The sequence below is a fragment of the Vicia villosa genome, unplaced genomic scaffold (genome assembly GCF_029867415.1).
Source record: "Vicia villosa cultivar HV-30 ecotype Madison, WI unplaced genomic scaffold, Vvil1.0 ctg.000794F_1_1, whole genome shotgun sequence".
In the NCBI taxonomy this organism is placed as follows: domain Eukaryota; kingdom Viridiplantae; phylum Streptophyta; class Magnoliopsida; order Fabales; family Fabaceae; genus Vicia; species Vicia villosa.
Window position 1 is genome coordinate 668,985 of NW_026705351.1, and position 8,489 is coordinate 677,473.

The window sequence follows — 8,489 nt, forward strand, 5'->3', positions numbered from 1 at the left end:
AGTTCTCTATGATGGATTGCAAGTACATAAAAATATTTTACAATGGTTGGAATAGATATCTCCTTTAGAAGTTGGATGTATTCCATCCATATAACAATTCCAATGTTTGGAACAGATAATTCCTTACTGCAAAGGTTTGCTGTTCTCCAAGAATCTGGATTTGTTGTAATATTGTATTTTAATATTCTGTGTAAACAATGTATTGTAAAAAAAGCTTTTTTACCTCGGTTTTTATCATAACTGAAGGAATATAATAGTGTAAAAATTGAGGACCTTAAACATTTGTGACCCGCGTGAAACATAAAAAATTTCCATTATAAAGATATTCTAAATATAAAAAATTGATAATGAAACATCACAAAGCGCTTGAAACTATTTACATCCTCTTCTTTAAGGTTTGCAAGAGTATTTGCCATGAAGAGTTCTCTATGATGGATTGCAAGAGTAGAAAATTATTTGGGTTTAAGGTTTGTGTTCTTAAATATTTATTTGAGCAAAAAATAATTTATTAATCTAAACTTTTTTTAATCTAACCCTATTTTTGTATTTATAAAAAATAAATGCATAAAAAAGCAATTGAGAATATAGTGACACCCAGCGTTTGATCTTTCCTAGAATATCAAGGAATTGAAGATCCAACATATGATCTTCATGGACAAATTAATTTTTATTTTATTGTTCTGTGTAAACAATGTAATATTCTGGATAAACATTGTAGTTTTTAAATAAATTATTTTATTAATTTTCTATATAAACAATGTAACGGGTTTTAATTATAAAAAAAAAATCAAACTTACCCCTTGATTTTCTTAATATATCGAGATATATGAGGCGTTAGTCTTGTAAATAATAAAAGTGCAGATGATGGGGCTCGAACCAATGTGCAAATAAATTTACCCCCCGGTCTTTTAAAAACCGAGGTGTTAAGTCGTTACTTTTTATGAAGTCTTTCGTTACCTCGCTTCTTTAGCCGAGGTAAAATGCGTTTCGCGTCCGAGGTTAAAAGCACTTTTTGCAGTAGTGCATATACAATTTTAGCGATATAAGTATGAGTGTATTAATAATTCTACTGACTTTGAATGGACCACAATCTTCCCATTTGAGATATTAGGTGAAAAGGAGAGCCATGGTGATAATAAGGTATTAGGTGAAGATGTGAGCCATATATTTCAGTTTTAGCAAGAAGATGATCATGATTCTGATCAGCTGCATACGCCTCTTGATGGTGGAGATGGTTAGGAGCATGAGAAGTCTCCAGCCGATAAAAGTGGTGAGGGGTTCAAGTTTCAATCAGGTGTTTTTTTTAACAATAAAGAGACGATGATGGATGCTTTAAAGGACTATGCAATGGAGATGAAGAAAAGTGTTTTCTTCAAGATTTCAATGACAAAGACAATGTCATTGATGAAATTAAGGATAATAACCATATTTTTGAAGAACTTGTGGTTGTGTAAAGGACTCCCAAAAAGTATAAGAACTCAGGTGTAGACTAATGTTTCTGCTCTTAAACACTAAAGTAAAAGTAAGAAATCCACTGCAACCAAAAAGAAGGTTGTGGCAAACAAGAAGAAGCGAATCTATATAAAAATTATGAAGTTATGATTGAAAAAAAAGGGAAGAAATATGTAGAGAAAAATAAGAAGGTTGATGTCAATAAAAATACCATTGCTGAAAAGAAAAGTGTGTGGTTAAAAGAAAGAATACCCATGCGCGGTCTAAGATCCATATCATTGAAGGCAATGGTTACAATATTCCGGATGAAATTTTGGAGGAATCGCTACAAAGAGAATGAAAAGGGTAGTTGATGGAAAGAAACTACCTTAGAACATCTCTATTGTTTCTTTTTATAAGGTCTCTTTTCACTTTTAAGAAAGTGTTGCCAAATGGAAATATGTGTTCCACAAACGAATAACTCCTGAAGGAGAACTTTATGAAGATGCTAAGATGTGCAACATGATCATCAATCTTCTCAACAATGATTTGGTCCTACAAACATTGATGAACATAGGTCTCGTTTATCTGAATCTTGTTAAGGAGTTTATTGTAAACCTACCTAAAAGGTTTATTGATGCTGAAAGCAATGAATATAGGAAGGTGCATGTACGAGGCTATTGCTTTGGATTCTCACGTGCAATTATCAATGACTATTTTGGAAGAGAAAGGATAATTACCACTGATCGTGTCCCATCCATGAAGACTACTGCAAATGAAATAACTTGAAATATTCATGATGAGTTGCCATCTATGAGCTTGCTAGCTGCTTTAAACCTCAATGTAAAATATGTTATTAGTCTAGCTAGCTTATTGTATCAAATATTGCAAAATGGGCGCCTTCTTCCCATGGTTCAGGTATTAGTCTAGCTAGCTTATTGTATCAAATATGAATTAGGATAGCTTTCAATTTTGGTGATTATGTTTTTGGTGAAGTAGTTAACCATGTTGAATCGTATGCCGTGAAACTTCCCATTAGGTTCCCTTCATTGGTTTTTGGTATTTTGATTAACCAAAAGAGTGATATTGTTACAGTTAAGGATGAGGTAGATGTTGCCATTGGTTTGTTGAATTTCAGGTATAAGTTGTTTGGTGGGAAACATATCCCTAACATCGTGCTTCCCAATATTTCTAGTATTGATCAATATAATTTAGCTATTGATGAGAACATAATTTATGTATCATTTTTTGGACAAGTGACTTCAAGTACAAGAGAGATTAAAAAGGTGGCACGTTAGTCCTTTCCGTCAATTTGATGAAAATGGACGTTAGACTATGTATGTGTGGCGTCTGACGTGGCTATGTTTTGCACACATGGCAGATTGCGTGGCATATGTTATCACCAAAGTTCATAAAATTCTAAAAATTATTTAAAAGTTTTGCAACCACCAATGTTTGAACTCAAGACATCTTACTTAATATAATAATAGGTGCACCACTAGGCTATACTAATTTTTGTTGATTACTTTTCCTTCTGAAGCTACTTATTACCTACAGCCATTTTATTATTATTATTATTATTATTATTATTATTATTATTATTATTATTATTATTATTATTATTGTTATTATCAGTATTATTATTACTATTATTATGATTATGATTACTATTATTATTAGTATTAGTATTACTATTAGTATTATTAATATTACTATTAGTATTATTATTATTATTAGTATGGTTAAATCTAGAATGAACCATCAATTAAGTGTACATTGGTGGACCACTTTTTTAAACCATCCGATTTTTTTAAAGGTTGAGATGAATTAAAAATAAATTGAGCATACATGTATCTTTTTGTACACAATCCCTTACCTTATCTTCTCTCCTAGCTAAGTAATTTTATTTTAAAAAACTGACATAGCTGTTGAGCCATTTACTAGTGGTTTTATTAGTGATTTTATACTAGAGTTATCAATTGCTTTTTATCATTAATTCTAAATCTAATTTAGTTAGTTCACAGTTAATAATACATTGCCTCAATGGAAATTATTTCATCAGCCACGATTACATCTTCTTTTTATTTTAATTGAATTCTAATATTTTGATATTCATGCTTGTTTGTGTCTAGTTATTTTAAAGAAATTATTGAGTTATTTATTTATACAGTAATATCACATTGGACAATTGTTGTTTTGGAATTTTTTTTGTTATTATTAGTATTATTATTATTATTAGTATTATTAGTATTATTATTACTACTACTATTATTATTATTAGTATTATTATTACTACTACTATTATTATTATTACTACTATTATTATTATCTCTATTATTATTATTACATAATAATAATTACTATAAATATTAGTACTATTAGTATCAGTATTATTATTGTTAGTACTATTATTTTATTATTACTATTATTATTATTATTATTATTATTAATGTAGAAGCAAAAGAAATCAAGCAGTAGTTAATAAGTAGCTGCAGAAAGAAAATAAAGCAATCAAAATGAATGTAAAGATATTTTCTTAAAAACACCAATTCGTGTTAGTAAAGAGATAGAGAGAAAAACAGCAAAAATAATTTGAAATAATAAAGTAGATGACGAAAATTAAAGAGATAGGGTTAGAGAGATGATACCGAGATTTATACAGGTTCGACCGAGCATTGGCCTACTCCTGTCCCTAAGATGTATTTTTAAGAGTTTTAATAATAACCTTGTTCTTTAACAAGTTATGCTTGTGAACCTTCGTTACAAGCGAATTGAAATATTTTATACTGGCTTATTCCGTCAACCAAACAAGAGCTTTTTCCATAAGGTAAACTCATGAATCAAGTAGCAATTTTACCGGATAATCTCAATAACCAAACCAAAGTTTTATCGGCTTTGTTCTAAAACCAAACAGAGATTTTCACTAGTTTATCTCAAGAACCAAACATGAACCTTCAAGAGAATCTCACTCTTAAAATAAACAAAGGCATGACATCAGTACAATATTTCCCTCACAATTAGTTTTCACTCACAAAGTACTAAGGCAATTTATGTGAATAAAAAACATAAAAGAGAGAGGATGTGAGTAATAAAATAATAGAAAATAAGACAATTCTAAATTATGGTGTGATTTTGAATAAGGGGAGACCTCCTTTATACAGAAGAAAATGAGGCTAAAAAAGGAAACACTTCATAGAGAAAATCAATTCCATAATCGATTAGGCTAATTGATCATTGACCTCCAATAATCAATTGTTCAAGCCACAAATTAAAGGTTTTGATATTTAGTCATTATCAATCATTAAGAAATTGTCTTAATCGATTTTAGACTCATCTTAGTGAAAATAATTGATTAGGTCCTTAGGCCTAATAAATTATTTAATTGGAAAACATATTCCAATTAATCAGATACTTTGCCAAACAACTGACTAGGCACAGAAAATTCATTTTAGATTCAACTTAGTGAAAATAATCAATTGGTCATTAGGTCTAATTAATTATTTAGTTGGTAATTTTCTTCCAATCAATCAGCCATTTCCCTAAACAATTGGCTAGACCCTAAAAACACTTTTAAGTGATTTTATCAAATAAAGAGAGGCCTTAAAAACATTTTAGGTATGTGTGTGTTGCCTTAGTATCTTAGGAGTTACTGTCTTATTTTCACAAGACTCTGATCACTCAGACATACACGTCCAGAAGAACCTCTCACACTTTCTCTCTTTCACAACTCTGAAACTTTCAAGTTCCTTTGCCAAATATACTAAGCTTTCACAGTTTCTCTCTTTCACAACCCTGATGCTTTCAAGTTACTCAAGCCAAAAACTTAAAGTGCTCATAGGTACTTTTGGAGATTAAAATTCCTATTTGAGGAATCAAGAGAAAATATTGTTGTATATAAAAGGAAGGAAACTCAAAGTATATAGCACATAGTAAAGAGAAATTTTATCAACCAAAGCTATTTATAAAACGGGTCTAAAATTTAGGTAGATTAATCACTTGAAGAGTTAAGAAGAAATAGCAGATTGTTGGAAAAATCAAATGTATCGAGTGATTTCCTTTTCGTAGGTCAAGCCAAAGTTTTTACTGTCTAATTTTCTGTTTTACAGTGCAATGATTACCATTATTCACACAATAATAACTAGTTACATCACATCATCCACACCTCAAGGCTAATAGATAATACAACACAAATAAGCATCTATTTACACATAAAAATAATAAAAGTGTTAGTCAAACTTGACATACACATAATTTTAAGGTTAGCCAAATGCTTCTCGATCAATACTAAGTCAAGGAGTATAAACATAGTCGAACATGAGTTAATTGAATCTTTCTCAAGTCTATTAGCGTCTATTGTGGTTGTCAAGATTCCATACTCAATACAAGCATAATAGGACCAAATAATTCAATTTTATAGCAATGTTTAGTGTTAATAATGTGACTAACAAATTAAGATGAAGATTGTGGAACCACAACCTAGGAAAGTTGCACACAAGGAATATGAGTACAGGAGACTCAGTGAGAAACAAAAGACATATTTGAAAGTAGAGTGAACACTCACACGCTACCCGTGTAAATAGCCAAATGAGATATCATTTTAGTAGGCCACAATCATATGGCCACTAGGATGGTTTCATCAACAAATATCATAAATTATAAACTATTTTATGCATTATGTCTTCTTTACTTTAGTTTATTTTTTATGTATTTTTTACGCTAATCTTAAACATATTCACAGTGTGTATTTTATACTCTTTTGAGTAGTCAAGGAGCTCGATAATAAGAGAATATTTATTTTTCAAACAATCATTTGAAGACAATAAAACTCCTCTTAAGAACTATCACTCGATTCTCAACTAGCTTTCACAATATGATAATATTGAATTTAATGTGTTCAGTTTGTACGTTAATCTTCTAAAAACACACTTCATAAAAATGTGTAACTTTTACCTTTTTTATATTTTAACATAAATTGATAATGTTGATATATAATATATTTAAAAGAAAAAAATATACATATTAAAAGTGCATAAAAACTTATATTTAAGAATTAAAAAGACTCTTTAAATGAGACAAAATTTAAAATAAAGAGTGTTATTTATAATTTTATTAATTTAATTTAAAATATGTTATATTAGTCGGGAGTGGTATTTGTTTTGCTTGAAGATGTATAAAATAGTAAGTAAAATACGATTTTTTTTAATTTGTGAGCAAAATATGAAAAAGCAACTAAACAAATGGAGTAAATATTTTGACAAAAAAAGGAGAAAAGGGCCCAACCGGGTTCGAACCGGTGACCTCTTGATCTGCAGTCAAATGCTCTACCACTGAGCTATGGACCCTTGGATGATGATAATGCTTGATGCATAAATATCAACACAATTAATAACTCAAGAACATCAGCTTTTGATAAAAGAAAACGTTTGAGGATCACACGTAGTAATAAGAATAGAGCTAAAATAATATAAATAATAAATATTTATCATATGTGTGATGCATATATGATAATAAATATTTAACATTTTGTCTCATACAACATGGTTGGTCTTATATTTGTCTAACAAAATTTTCTCTATAGTTTAATTCATATTTCTGGATCACATAAAACATCTAAGATCTTCTTCTATTTCAACCATCTAACTTAATTTTGATGCTTAACATCACCTTTTATTTCTCTTTTGTTTTATACTATGGATCCAAAATATTTAAACCGTGTAACTTGTATAATATTATTTTCAACCTTCACCATTAAGTTAGAAACACTCAATCTTTTTTTAAATTTGCATTCCATATATCATGTCTTAATTCTGCTCTGGCGAAATTCATACGCTTCTAAGTCACGTCTACAACCTCTTATTTAATTCATCTATCGACTCTCTAATTAGGAATATATCATGTGCAAAAAGCATACATTTTAGTTCTAGCTCTGCGACGTGTTTCATAAGTACATCTAAAACTAAAGTAGAAAGGTTCGACTTAAGGTTGAACTTTGGTACAATCCTATTGTTATGGGAAAATTGTTTGTGTCTCTACCTTGTATCCTTACGCTTCGAATATAGTCAACTATAAATCATTTATTCTCTAGAATTTTCCATAAAATATATTTAGGCACTCTATTATACATCTTTCAAAGAAAACTAAGTGCACGTCTTTTTATTCATTTGACATTTATCCATCACACATCGGGTAAATAGATCGCTTCTATGATTGACCTCCCAAACATAAAATCAAAATGATTAACAATACATGTCACATAGGCAACAAATACATATGACATGAAATGCAATGATATACAGGAATATTATAAACTTGGTTTGAATGGTAAGCAAGAAGAAAAAGTTCTACTTAGGGAAAAGAGAGAGACTGGCGTTTTCAGATGGAGAGAATCCAGAGGAGTTTTGAAAATACCATGTAATGAAATAGAGCGCCTTTTGTAGAGTGGTAAAGATCACATGAGAGAGAAAATTTTCTCTTACACACCTGCTTAGTAATAACTTCACAATCTCATAAATGACACAAGTGCCCTTTAATGACTTAGCTTCAGTTTTATTATAAGAACCATCCTTGTTATCTTGTGTTTGAATAACTTGATACTCAAGCAAGTGACTAACGACTTTAACAGACTTCCTTTTCTAGTAGAGACCAAATTTCGCGTAGGATATTCCAGTATCGGGTTAGACATTCTTCCTTTAGTGAGCTTGTCATTCTCTTCATTCTCATGATCCTTTTTCTCCTCCTTGAATGTCTTATAGGAGGTTGACTCATATTTCCATATGTAGCAATTGTCTCTGGATCTTGAACCCTTTATCAATTGTCCACACTCATTATTGGTGTTAACACATTCTTCCTTGATAAAGCTCACTATAAATCCTTTATTACGTAGTTGACTTATGCTGATCAAATTTGAAATTAAGTACTCCCTCCGTTCCTTTTTAAGTGTCGTTTTAGAAGAATTTTTTTGTTCCTATTTAAGTGTCGTTTTATAATTTAATGTTATAATTTGTCAATTATACCCTTATTTTCTCAATAACTCCACCTCACATTTTTCAATTAGTTAT

At 29.9% G+C, this 8,489-nt stretch overlaps 1 non-coding gene across 1 annotated transcript; it reads right to left on the bottom strand.

Annotated features, from left to right (window-relative positions):
- Positions 1 to 6,701: 6,701 nt before the first annotated feature.
- Positions 6,702 to 6,773, bottom strand: TRNAC-GCA (transfer RNA cysteine (anticodon GCA)). The gene has a single exon. It is a non-coding gene; the product is annotated as a tRNA-Cys (tRNA).
- Positions 6,774 to 8,489: the final 1,716 nt, after the last annotated feature.